Here is a 12517-nt window from a genome sequence, read left to right as displayed (position 1 = left end):
AATGTTTTGCAGCCAATGAATATTAAGCTCTGGAAGGTCCTCCTTGTAACATGTGAGCCAATCAGAAGTCCTTGCTACTCCGTGGAGGGGAAGGGAATGGCTGGCAACACTTCTACTTTTAATTGTTCACAGCCAATGAACATTAAGCTCGTTTTTGGAACACCTAAGCCAACTAAACGTTAATTTTGCTCCACGCACAGGAACAGAACACGCCCTCCCACATAATATTACATTTCCTGTAACAAAGTGACACTATCCATGAGAAAAGTGAACACTGCATTATAAGTCAACATTACTCTGCATTATTTTAAAGGAAGGCCACAATAGGGTGCATTGTCGTTTTCCGGATATGATTTCTACAGCCTACTGAACATTGCCGCAATACCGTGCATTGTTGTTTTGCGGAAGTGATTTCCACAGCCTACGCAACATTCGCACTACCAGTGTGTGCACCATACACACTGCTTGTCGCAATACAGCGCATTGTTTTCCCAATGGGCTTTCTAGAGCCTACGCAACCTGGCCGCAATACCACGCTCCGTTGTTCTGCAGATGTGATTTCCACAGCCAACGTAACATTCAAACGCCCTGCCTCTGCACCATACAGACTGCTTCAAGTTACTTCACAGTGCTCCTACTATACCCTCTTATACAATTTTTCTATTTTCCCCCCCTACTCCTTTCAACTGAGTCACAAAATGGCTGCCAACACTTCCTAGTTTCAACCGTTCACAGCCAATCAGCCGCAAGCTTGTGCTTGTAACCCCTCAGCCAATCAGATGTCAATATTCTCAAATATTTATATCTGTAAAAGTTGATATTTCTCAAGAACTACTGAGCGGATTTACACAATTTAAACAAAAGTGTGCTTTCGGGACAAAGACCTTTCTCCCTGCCAAATTTGGCATCATTCCGTCAGCAGTTTGACCTGCAGCCTTGTCTAAAGTTTCCTAAGGAAATTACAATGAGCAAGCATGTTTTGGGACCCCCCTTTTTTCTCAACCCAATCACCCCCAAACTTTCAAGACAGCAGCTGATCAAATAAGAGAAACCTTTGGGAAAATGTCATAAAGATTCGTCAAGCAACGTCAAAGTTATAAGCACATGAAAAAATGCTCTTCCGATAGAAACGTGGTTCTAACTATAACTACCTACTGGCGACCTCCAGTAGGTAATATGTATATGATAACTACATATAGTAGTGAGGAAAGGAAGATCAGGGCCATTGTAATGAAAAATTGGCCCATACTATTAACATATTCAGTGCTCAACTCTAGGCTACCTAGTACTCCCACCATTACATTTAGGAGAGCCAAGAACGTGGGTGCAGTCCTAGATAAAAGTAGCCATGAGACCAAACAAAACACAATGTGGCTTCAACCTGCACATGGATTCTGAAAATGTGCCAGTTGTAGAGCCTGCAAATTCGGAACTAATACCACTCATTACCAAACTCTGTTTGATACATGAGAGGTGGCTACCTCAGGAAGCTTCAATTGTGAAACCGAAGTTGCTGTATACGTCCTGACGTGCACCTGTTGCTTGAATTACATTGGTAGCACAAAGCTGCAGGTGCATGTCAGGATTTTGCAGCATCTTCATGCCATCCTGTATAGTGACCCCACTTACCCAGTGGCACGTCACTTTAAAAGAATCCATAATAATGACGTTGCCTGTCTAAGATACTTTGTGGTAGGGGCGTTCCGAAATCGCGCAAGGGTGGAAATCGTGAGCACCAGCAGAGACAACTCGAAACTAAAATGATTTTGGTGTTTGACAGCAAATGGACGAATGCGTTTAACAATACTGAAGAGATGCACAATTTTCTTTAGTTTCTTGTGTTCCCCATGTACAATCTTAACTATCCACTCTATTAAATGAATAACATATCAATGTTACCCCTCTGCCGCTATTTAGGCAAAATAAAGTTTAGTTGTATTCATGATTCTATCTTAATATATAGTTTCCCTAATATTAAGTACAAAAGAAAACTATCTTTCGCCAGAAACAATGTATATAACTCTTAAAGTATGCCTGATGAAAATAATATATTTCATTACCTCTTTTAGCACAACTTTTACTGATAAGATGAGTTTTTAAATGTTATTTATATGATTTTAACAATATTATCCAGAAACGTGTTTTTTTATTGTTAACAATATGTATATATATTTACTCATTCATACGGTTTGCACTTTAATGCACATTTGCGCAATTTTGCAGTTTTTTGCACAGTGGATTAGTTGCTGCTTTGTTATTTGCACTTTAATAACTATTGAGCAGTTAATGGATTTTGTATGATTCGTGCAGTCAATCTAAATGTATGAAGTTAAGTTAAAGTTGTCAAGTGGTTAGGAACCATGACGCATCCATGGTTTTTAATATGCCATTGAAATAGATTGGTTTGTCTTACATTAGGTGAAATTGATAGTAAGACAATATAATCTTGCCAATATAAATCTATGAGAAGAACTACCTGTGTTTCCTGTATTTATAAAGAAATAGTAACCACATGCACTTAGAATGAATAGGTACAGGGACTGACATTTGTTTGCAATGGATGATAACATGTATTAATACCGCCATACATCTTTTTTACACAATGAGTTATAGGTTGTGTATTTAAATGGCATAATGTAGCTTCAGTGCATATTACAGATTTAACTAAATATATTGTACCAGAAGAATGATGCTAGTAATACGTAATCCAAAGTATTTTCTCACTTTCAGTGTCACATGACCAAAAACGTGATTTTTGTGGGAGTGCACTTCACAGCATTTAAAAACAAATCATGTTCACTGTGACCAGTGTGTGAACAAGGGCTCCTGAGCTCGAAACGAATCACTGCTGTAACCTGGGTTGAATAAAACACCATTTCGCCTAATCTTCGTGGTCCATCTCCTTCTTCGCCAGCTCGCCAGTTCCTGTCAGCTGGAGGTTGTTGGGAGTGATACTTCGTCGAACATATATATATATTACCTACTGGCGGTCGCCAGTAGGTATATATAGTTAGGATTTTTTTCCTATGGGATTTTTCAAAATTCTATGTTGAATAACTTTGGCGTTGATGGACGGAATTGGCCGAGAAAAAAGGGGGGTCCCAAAACGTGTTTTTAACATTGAGTTTTCCATAGGGTGGTTGGACTCACTTTTAGCCCGAACGGCTGAATGGATTTCCACCAAACTTGGCAAAATTGTAGGGACTGGTACCCCGATGTGCCTTTGCTATGTCTCAAGATATATGCTCCAGTGGTTTTTACGAAAATTAACTTTGAAAAATATATATTGGGCTATATATATGTTGGAGCCCAAATGTAGCCCAATGTAGCCCAATGTAGCCCAATGTAGCCCAAAGATGGCCACCAGAGACAAAAAAAACAAATGTAGCCCAAATATCAGCCAGATGTAGCCCAACTATAGCCCAATGACAGAATGTCCCAGAGTGTTCTAAAAAACAACTAGAGCGCTAACAGTCTTACTTTGCCAGTAGGTATATATAGTTAGAATTTTTTTGAATAGGGATTTCTGAAAATTCTATGTTGAATAACTTTGGCGTTGATGTACGGAATTGGCTGACATTTTCAGGAAAATGGCACATTTTGTCTCTGACCGTCCCCTGAAAGTTTGGGGGCGTTTCGTGAAGTGGGGGCCGAGAAAAAAGGGGGGTCCCAAAACGTGTTTTTAACATTGAGTTTTCCATAGGGTGGTTGGACTCACTTTTAGCCCGAACGGCTGAATGGATTTCCACCAAACTTGGCAAAATTGTAGGGACTGGTACCCCGATGTGCCTTTGCTATGTCTCAAGATATATGCTCCAGTGGTTTTTACGAAAATTAACTTTGAAAAATATATATTGGGCTACATTGGGCTATATATATGTTGGAGCCCAAATGTAGCCCAATGTAGCCCAATGTAGCCCAATGTAGCCCAAAGATGGCCACCAGAGACAAAAAAAAACAAATGTAGCCCAAATATCAGCCAGATGTAGCCCAACTATAGCCCAATGACAGAATGTCCCAGGGTGTTCTAAAGAACAACTAGAGCGCTAACAGTCTTACTTTTGACAAAAGTATGGCACACCTGAAGTCATCTTGATTGGAATAAAGTGTTAACACTTGAAACATTTAATTTGCAAAGGAACAAAATGAGGGGGTTCATTTTGCCATAGAAATTATATATATATATATATATATATATATATATATATATATATATATATATATATATATATATATATATATATATATATATATATATATATATATATATATATATATATATATTACCTACTGGCGGTCGCCAGTAGGTATATATAGTTAGGATTTTTTTCCTATGGGATTTTTCAAAATTCTATGTTGAATAACTTTGGCGTTGATGGACGGAATTGGCTGAAATTTTCAGGAAAATGGCACATTTTGTCTCTGACCGTCCCCGAAAAGTTTGGAGGGGTTTCGTCAAGTGGGGGCCGAGAAAAAAGGGGGGTCCCAAAACGTGTTTTTAACATTGAGTTTTCCATAGGGTGGTTGGACTCACTTTTAGCCCGAACGGCTGAATGGATTTCCACCAAACTTGGCAAAATTGTAGGGACTGGTACCCCGATGTGCCTTTGCTATGTCTCAAGATATATGCTCCAGTGGTTTTTACGAAAATTAACTTTGAAAAATATATATTGGGCTACATTGGGCTATATATATGTTGGAGCCCAAATGTAGCCCAATGTAGCCCAATGTAGCCCAATGTAGCCCAAAGATGGCCACCAGAGACAAAAAAAAACAAATGTAGCCCAAATATCAGCCAGATGTAGCCCAACTATAGCCCAATGACAGAATGTCCCAGGGTGTTCTAAAGAACAACTAGAGCGCTAACAGTCTTACTTTTGACAAAAGTATGGCACACCTGAAGTCATCTTGATTGGAATAAAGTGTTAACACTTGAAACATTTAATTTGCAAAGGAACAAAATGAGGGGGTTCATTTTGCCATAGAAATTATATATATATATATATATATATATATATATATATATATATATATATATATATATATATATTACCTACTGGCGGTCGCCAGTAGGTATATATAGTTAGGATTTTTTTCCTATGGGATTTTTCAAAATTCTATGTTGAATAACTTTGGCGTTGATGGACGGAATTGGCTGAAATTTTCAGGAAAATGGCACATTTTGTCTCTGACCGTCCCCGAAAAGTTTGGAGGGGTTTCGTCAAGTGGGGGCCGAGAAAAAAGGGGGGTCCCAAAACGTGTTTTTAACATTGAGTTTTCCATAGGGTGGTTGGACTCACTTTTAGCCCGAACGGCTGAATGGATTTCCACCAAACTTGGCAAAATTGTAGGGACTGGTACCCCGATGTGCCTTTGCTATGTTTCAAGATATATGCTCCAGTGGTTTTTACGAAAATTAACTTTGAAAAATATATATTGGGCTACATTGGGCTATATATATGTTGGAGCCCAAATGTAGCCCAATGTAGCCCAATGTAGCCCAATGTAGCCCAAAGATGGCCAACAGAGACAAGAAAAACAAATGTAGCCCAAATATCAGCCAGATGTAGCCCAACTATAGCCCAATGACAGAATGTCCCAGAGTGTTCTAAAAAACAACTAGAGCGCTAACAGTCTTACTTTGCCAGTAGGTATATATAGTTAGGATTTTTTTGAATAGGGATTTCTGAAAATTCTATGTTGAATAACTTTGGCGTTGATGTACGGAATTGGCTGAAATTTTCAGGAAAATGGCACATTTTGTCTCTGACCGTCCCCTGAAAGTTTGGGGGCGTTTCGTCAAGTGGGGGCCGAGAAAAAAGGGGGGTCCCAAAACGTGTTTTTAACATTGAGTTTTCCATAGGGTGGTTGGACTCACTTTTAGCCCGAACGGCTGAATGGATTTCCACCAAACTTGGCAAAATTGTAGGGACTGGTACCCCGATGTGCCTTTGCTATGTCTCAAGATATATGCTCCAGTGGTTTTTACGAAAATTTACTTTGAAAAATATATATTGGGCTACATTGGGCTATATATATGTTGGAGCCCAAATGTAGCCCAATGTAGCCCAATGTAGCCCAATGTAGCCCAAAGATGGCCACCAGAGACAAAAAAAACAAATGTAGCCCAAATATCAGCCAGATGTAGCCCAACTATAGCCCAATGACAGAATGTCCCAGAGTGTTCTAAAAAACAACTAGAGCGCTAACAGTCTTACTTTGCCAGTAGGTATATATAGTTAGAATTTTTTTGAATAGGGATTTCTGAAAATTCTATGTTGAATAACTTTGGCGTTGATGTACGGAATTGGCTGACATTTTCAGGAAAATGGCACATTTTGTCTCTGACCGTCCCCTGAAAGTTTGGGGGCGTTTCGTGAAGTGGGGGCCGAGAAAAAAGGGGGGTCCCAAAACGTGTTTTTAACATTGAGTTTTCCATAGGGTGGTTGGACTCACTTTTAGCCCGAACGGCTGAATGGATTTCCACCAAACTTGGCAAAATTGTAGGGACTGGTACCCCGATGTGCCTTTGCTATGTCTCAAGATATATGCTCCAGTGGTTTTTACGAAACGTAACTTTGAAAAATATATATTGGGCTACATTGGGCTATATATATGTTGGAGCCCAAATGTAGCCCAATGTAGCCCAATGTAGCCCAATGTAGCCCAAAGATGGCCACCAGAGACAAAAAAAAACAAATGTAGCCCAAATATCAGCCAGATGTAGCCCAACTATAGCCCAATGACAGAATGTCCCAGGGTGTTCTAAAGAACAACTAGAGCGCTAACAGTCTTACTTTTGACAAAAGTATGGCACACCTGAAGTCATCTTGATTGAAATAAAGTGTTAACACTTAAAACATTTAATTTGCAAAGGAACAAAATGAGGGGGTTCATTTTGCCATAGAAATTATATATATATATATATATATATATATATATATATATATATATATATATATATATATATATATATATATATATATATATATATATATATATATATATATATATATATATATATATATATATATATATATATATATATATATATATATATTACCTACTGGCGGTCGCCAGTAGGTATATATATAGTTAGGATTTTTTTCCTATGGGATTTTTCAAAATTCTATGTTGAATAACTTTGGCGTTGATGGACGGAATTGGCTGAAATTTTCAGGAAAATGGCACATTTTGTCTCTGACCGTCCCCGAAAAGTTTGGGGGGGTTTCGTCAAGTGGGGGCTGAGAAAAAAGGGGGGTCCCAAAACGTGTTTTTAACATTGAGTTTTCCATAGGGTGGTTGGACTCACTTTTAGCCCGAACGGCTGAATGGATTTCCACCAAACTTGGCAAAATTGTAGGGACTGGTACCCCGATGTGCCTTTGCTATGTCTCAAGATATATGCTCCAGTGGTTTTTACGAAAATTAACTTTGAAAAATATATATTGGGCTACATTGGCCTATATATATGTTGGAGCCCAAATGTAGCCCAATGTAGCCCAATGTAGCCCAATGTAGCCCAAAGATGGCCAACAGAGACAAAAAAAACAAATGTAGCCCAAATATCAGCCAGATGTAGCCCAACTATAGCCCAATGACAGAATGTCCCAGAGTGTTCTAAAAAACAACTAGAGCGCTAACAGTCTTACTTTGCCAGTAGGTATATATAGTTAGGATTTTTTTGAATAGGGATTTCTGAAAATTCTATGTTGAATAACTTTGGCGTTGATGTACGGAATTGGCTGAAATTTTCAGGAAAATGGCACATTTTGTCTCTGACCGTCCCCTGAAAGTTTGGGGGCGTTTCGTCAAGTGGGGGCCGAGAAAAAAGGGGGGTCCCAAAACGTGTTTTTAACATTGAGTTTTCCATAGGGTGGTTGGACTCACTTTTAGCCCGAACGGCTGAATGGATTTCCACCAAACTTGGCAAAATTGTAGGGACTGGTACCCCGATGTGCCTTTGCTATGTCTCAAGATATATGCTCCAGTGGTTTTTACGAAAATTTACTTTGAAAAATATATATTGGGCTACATTGGGCTATATATATGTTGGAGCCCAAATGTAGCCCAATGTAGCCCAATGTAGCCCAAAGATGGCCACCAGAGACAAAAAAAACAAATGTAGCCCAAATATCAGCCAGATGTAGCCCAACTATAGCCCAATGACAGAATGTCCCAGAGTGTTCTAAAAAACAACTAGAGCGCTAACAGTCTTACTTTGCCAGTAGGTATATATAGTTAGAATTTTTTTGAATAGGGATTTCTGAAAATTCTATGTTGAATAACTTTGGCGTTGATGTACGGAATTGGCTGACATTTTCAGGAAAATGGCACATTGTGTCTCTGACCGTCCCCTGAAAGTTTGGGGGCGTTTCGTGAAGTGGGGGCCGAGAAAAAAGGGGGGTCCCAAAACGTGTTTTTAACATTGAGTTTTCCATAGGGTGGTTGGACTCACTTTTAGCCCGAACGGCTGAATGGATTTCCACCAAACTTGGCAAAATTGTAGGGACTGGTACCCCGATGTGCCTTTGCTATGTCTCAAGATATATGCTCCAGTGGTTTTTACGAAAATTAACTTTGAAAAATATATATTGGGCTACATTGGGCTATATATATGTTGGAGCCCAAATGTAGCCCAATGTAGCCCAATGTAGCCCAAAGATGGCCACCAGAGACAAAAAAAACAAATGTAGCCCAAATATCAGCCAGATGTATCCCAACTATAGCCCAATGACAGAATGTCCCAGGGTGTTCTAAAGAACAACTAGAGCGCTAACAGTCTTACTTTTGACAAAAGTATGGCACACCTGAAGTCATCTTGATTGGAATAAAGTGTTAACACTTAAAACTTTTAATTTGCAAAGGAACAAAATGAGGGGGTTCATTTTGCCATAGAAATTATATATATATATATATATATATATATATATATATATATATATATATATATATATATATATATATATTACCTACTGGCGGTCGCCAGTAGGTATATATAGTTAGGATTTTTTTTCCTATGGGATTTTTCAAAATTCTATGTTGAATAACTTTGGCGTTGATGGACGGAATTGGCTGATAATTTCCTGAAAATGGCACATTTACTCTCCGGTCCTTCCCTGAAAGTTTGGAGGAGATTCGTCAAGCGGGGGCCGAGATAAAAGGGGGGTCCCAAAACGTGTTTTCCCCATGGAATTTTCCATAGGGCGGTTGGACTCACTTTTAGCCCGAACGGCTGAATGGATTTCCACCAAACTTGGCAAAATTGTAGGGACTGTTAGCCCGATGTGCCTTTGCTAGGTCTCAAGATATGCGGTCCAGTGGATTTTGAGAACTTAAGGTTAAAAAAATATATATATCTATAGCAGCTTACCCGTGAGCTTACCAGTGCGCTTACGGTACGCGCACGTACGCGTACGGTAAGCGTACCTCAAGTGCACGAGCTGCATGCTGATTGGCTGCCAATGTCTGTCAACACTCCAAAACAGAAACTGTTGACAGCCATCTTGTGCCTCGGTAGACTGAGGCACAGGAAAGCAGAAAAACAAACGTGTAGAACTCAAAAAGGGGGCAGGGTAGAAGCACCCTGACCCCCTAGACCTATTCAGGGGGTCCCACAAGGACCCCGAAGGCAAAAAGATATATATATTTTTTTTAAAGTCGCGGGGTACGTGTACCGTACGCGCACGGTACGTGTACCCCGATTTTTACAAAAAAAATAAAACAATTTTTTTTTTGCCTTTAGGGTCTTTGTGGGACCCCCTGAGCAGGCCTAGGGGGTCAGGATGATTCTACTCTGGCCCCTTTGGGAGTTTCACACCTTTGTTTCACTGCTTTCTTGTGCCTTGGTTCTAACAAGGCACAAGATGGCTGCCAACACTTCCTGGTTTTGAGTGTTGACAGACAGTGGCAGCCAATCAGCATGCCTTCCCAAGAAAGCTGCATGGTCATTGGCTGTCAACACTTCTAACCAGGAGGTGTTGGCATCTATCTTTTGCTAGTGTTGACAGACAGTGACAGACAATCAGCATGCCTTGCAGAGAAAGCTGCATGCTCATTGGCTGTCAACACTTCTAACCAGGAAGTGTTGACATCCATCTTGGGTCTTAGTAGACTGAGGCACAAGAAAGCAGGAAAAAAAACGTGTAGAACACAAAAAGGGGGCAGGGTAGAAACACCCTGACTCCTTAGGGCTGCTCAGGTGGTCCCACTAGGATATTAATATATTTAACCGTTATCCGCTAATGGAATTAGCATTTAACAAACCTTTGAAATTCAAAGAAAAAAACATAGGTTTCAAGTCTTATATAGTTAGGAATTAGCATTTAAAAAACCATTTAAATTTACTGAAAAAAACATAGGTTTCAGGCCTTATATAGTTAGGAATTAGTATTTAAAAAACCTTGCAAATTCACTAAAAAAAACATAGGTTTCAGGCCTTATATAGTTAGGAATTAGCATTTAAAAAACCTTTGAAATTCACTGAAAAAACCATAGGTTTCAGGCCTTATATAGTTAGGAATTAGCATTAAAAAAACGTTTGAATATATAAAAACGTTATCCGCTAATAGAATTAGCATTTAAAAAACCTTGCAAATTCACTGGAAAAACCATAGGTTTCAGGCCTTATATAGTTAGGAATTAGCATTCAAAAAACCTTTGAAATTCACAGAAAAAACCATAGGTTTGAGACCATATATAGTTAGGTATTTGCATTTACAAAACCTTGAAAATTCAATGAAAAAACCATAGGTTTGAGACCATATATAGTTAGGTATTTGCATTTACAAAACCTTGAAAATTCAATGAAAAAACCATAGGTTTGAGACCATATATAGTTAGGTGAATATTTTAATCATACAAAACCAATGAAATTCCATATATAGTTAGTTGCACTAACTATATATTTCGCGCACCCGCAATCCACTGCTGATGATGTCACATATTACATCATTCATGACATGGTCAGTGACATCACTGATGACATCACTGATGACATCTCAAATGACATCACTGATGACATCACTGATGACATCTCAAATGACATCACTGATGACATCACTGATCACATCTCATTTGACATCATTGATCACATCACTGATGACATCATTCATGTGCTAATACGATGAACCTCTTCAGACTCTAATATAACCTTAGATACACTCAGTGTATACAGACACTCACACACTGTCACTCATCCATGGAGTTACTCACACACCTAGTCAGTCATGCAAAGAATCAATCTCACCTCCATTTCCTCAACTATACAGTTATACACACCTTACTTATTCAAACATATACTAACACATATTTACTCTCTTATACAATCCCTGATGCAAGTTCACAATGATCCATACAGCCACTCACACATTCACTGGCTCTCATGCACAGTTATTTTTATATGCCAACTCTCACATGTACTGTGTTTTACATATGTACTTACTATGACATGTAGCATTGAGATATCCATTCACTCATCAATACACTCATGCACACAGTCAACCGCCCATGTAGCTGTTTCCACATGCACTCTTGAACTCATACACCTAGTGAATCAACTGCTCACACATCTATGCACAGAGTCACACACCTCCCAGCCACCCCCACACAAACTCAATCTCCCATACAAATACTTGGGCAACCAATCAATAACACATATAGCCTCTCGTATAGTTAATGATCAACACATGCAGCAGTTTACACCACAACAGACATACTGATGCACACATTCAGACAGTTTAGTCACTAACCCATGCATTTAGTACGACACATTTATTCACTCACTCATACAGTCAGTCACGCACCTACTAAATCCTTCATCCAGACACTTATACATCCACTCATTCTTCAATATGTAAAACATATTTAAACTTTACAGAAACACACAGTCACTGGATGATGTCATCAGTGATGTCATCAGTGATGTCACTGACCATGTCATGAATGATGTAATATGTGACATCATCAGCAGTGGATTGCGGGTGCGCGAAATATATAGTTAGTGCAACTAACTATATATGGAATTTCATTGGTTTTGTATGATTAAAATATTCACCTAACTATATATGGTCTCAAACCTATGGTTTTTTCATTGAATTTTCAAGGTTTTGTAAATGCAAATACCTAACTATATATGGTCTCAAACCTATGGTTTTTTCTGTGAATATATATATATATATATATATATATATATATATATTCACTGAAAAAACCATAGGTTATAGACCATATATAGTTAGGAATTAGCATTTAAAAAACCTTATTTTACTCACACAAAACCATTGAAATTCCATATATAGTTAGTTGTACTAACTATATATATCGCGCACCCGCAATCCACTGCTGATGATGTCACATATTACATCATTCATGACATGGTCAGTGACATCACTGATGACATCACTGATGACATCACTGATGATAACATCCAGTGACTGTATGTTTCTGTAAAGTTAAAATATGTCTTATATATTGAAGAATGAGTGGATGTATAAGTGTCTGGATGATGTATTTAGTA

The sequence above is a fragment of the Lissotriton helveticus genome, chromosome 2_1 (assembly GCF_964261635.1).
Source record: "Lissotriton helveticus chromosome 2_1, aLisHel1.1, whole genome shotgun sequence".
NCBI classification, from domain to species: Eukaryota; Metazoa; Chordata; class Amphibia; order Caudata; family Salamandridae; genus Lissotriton; species Lissotriton helveticus.
Note: the sequence above shows the minus strand (reverse complement) of the source record.